Source organism: Coregonus lavaretus, assembly GCF_964263955.1.
Source record: "Coregonus lavaretus genome assembly, contig: HAP1_SCAFFOLD_4519, whole genome shotgun sequence".
NCBI lineage: Eukaryota > Metazoa > Chordata > Actinopteri > Salmoniformes > Salmonidae > Coregonus > Coregonus lavaretus.
Genome location: NW_028161692.1, coordinates 4,644 through 7,245, shown reverse-complemented (window position 1 = coordinate 7,245; position 2,602 = coordinate 4,644).

Genomic DNA, 2,602 nt, shown 5'->3' with positions numbered 1-2,602 from the left:
GTAGCTGTCAGAGGTGGATGATGTTGTTCCTGAATGTTTATGTCAGCTACTTGAGTAGCTGTCAGAGGTGGATGATGTTGTTCCTGAATGTTTGTCAGCTACTTGAGTAGCTGTCAGAGGGGGAATGCCATGTCTATGTCTGAGTACCAAATGGCAACTTAAACCGTCAAAAGTAGTGCACTATATAGGGAATAGGGTACCATTTGGGACGCAGCGTATGACAAACCTTTTGGTTGCATGCGTTTATTGCACCTATTAGTGTAGTCAGCCTGTGGCTGAACGTTTGCTCTGTTCAATGTGTGGATGCATGATATCGATACTAGTTGTGTACAGTATATGTGTATTCATTTATTTGTCAAATGTTTCTGTAGAATTGAAGTATGCTGAGGTTTCTGCAATACAAATTGGACAGCATGCTGATATGTTTTGAAAATGGCCGTTCTATTGTTGACACTGGATATTGTGTAGATACTGTGTACATAATGAATTTTTATGTTCCTGACTCCTGGTTTGATGTTGCATCAAGCGGAGGCTAGTATTTGATTTTTGTGTACAGTGAGGGAAAAAAGTATTTGATCCCCTGCTGATTTTGTACATTTGCCCACTGACAAAGAAATGATCAGTCTATAATTTTAATGGTAGGTTTATTTGAACAGTGAGAGACAGAATAACAACAAAGAAATCCAGAAAAACGCATGTCAAAAATGTTATAAATTGATTTGCATTTTAATGAGGGAAATAAGTATTTGACCCCCTCTCAATCAGAAAGATTTCTGGCTCCCAGGTGTCTTTTATACAGGTAACGAGCTGAGATTAGGAGCACACTCTTAAAGGGAGTGCTCCTAATCTCAGCTTGTTACCTGTATAAAAGACACCTGTCCACAGAAGCAATCAATCAATCAGATTCCAAACTCTCCACCATGGCCAAGACCAAATAGCTCTCCAAGGATGTCAGGGACAAGATTGTAGACCTACACAAGGCTGGAATGGGCTACAAGACCATCGCCAAGCAGCTTGGTGAGAAGGTGACAACAGTTGGTGCGATTATTCGCAAATGGAAGAAACACAAAATAACTGTCAATCTCCCTCGGCCTGGGGCTCCATGCAAGATCTCACCTTGTGGAGTTGCAATGATAATGAGAATGGTGAGGAATCAGCCCAGAACTACACGGGAGGATCTTGTCAATGATCTCAAGGCAGCTGGGACCATAGTCACCAAGAAAACAATTGGTAACACACTACGCCGTGAAGGACTGAAATCCTGCAGCGCCCGCATGGTCCCCCTGCTCAAGAAAGCACATATACAGGCCCGTCTGAAGTTTGCCAATGAACATCTGAATGATTCAGAGGAGAACTGGGTGAAAGTGTTGTGGTCAGATGAGACCAAAATCGAGCTCTTTGGCATCAACTCAACTCGCCGTATTTGGAGGAAGAGGAATGCTGCCTATGACCCCAAGAACACCATCCCCACGTCAAACATGGAGGTGGAAACATTATGCTTTGGGGGTGTTTTTCTGCTAAGGGGACAGGACATCTTCACCGCATCAAAGGGACAATGGACAGGGCCATGTACCATCAAATCTTGGGTGAGAACCTCCTTCCCTCAGCCAGGGCATTGAAAATGGGTTGTGGATGGGTATTCCAGCATGACAATGACCCAAAACACACAGCCAAGGCAACAAAGGAGTGGCTCAAGAAGAAGCACATTAAGGTCCTGGAGTGGCCTAGCCAGTCTCCAGACTTTAATCCTATAGAATATCTGTGGAGGGAGCTGAAGGTTCGAGTTGCCAAACGTCAGCCTAGAAACCTTAATGACTTGGAGAAGATCTGCAAAGAGGAGTGGGACAAAATCCCTCCTGAGATGTGTGCAGACCTGGTGGCCAACTACAAGAAACGTCTGACCTCTGTGATTGCCAACAAGGGTTTTGCCACCAAGTACTAAGTCATGTTTTGCAGAGGGGTCAAATACTTATTTCCCTCATTAAAATGCAAATCAATTTATAACATTTTTGACATGCGTTTTTCTGGATTTTTTTGTTGTTATTCTGTCTCTCACTGTTCAAATAGACCTACCATTAAAATTATAGACTGATCATGTCTTTGTCAGTGGGCCAACGTACAAAATCAGCAGGGGATCAAATACTTTTTTCCCTCACTGTATTTCCCAGAATGCAAACCCTCTTACTCCAATGTTGATTTTATTCACTGATGAGAGTAGGGAGATATGTACTGGTGGTGGTATACTGTACTGTTTTAAGTGTTACTATACATACAGACTCAGTTTTCTATTTTAGATAGCAACTCTGTACCAGAATTCAAACGTCCAATATTTTCATATATTAGGCTCTATATTGCTGAATGAGGAATACACAATTTGCATTTTCGCTCACCGTTTCTACATTCTGCACTAATACGTTATACTTTAATGAAAGATTGAGAGAAATTGTGCAATGAAAAGGTTCGATAGAATTTATGTCTGTCTTCCTCAGGTGGTTTTGTAAATAAATAAAAAGCACTGGCATGCGAAAAGATTGCTTTGTGTGGTTTGTGCTAAAAATTATGAAGTATATGATCTATTTAATGCGTTATTGTTAGGGTTATT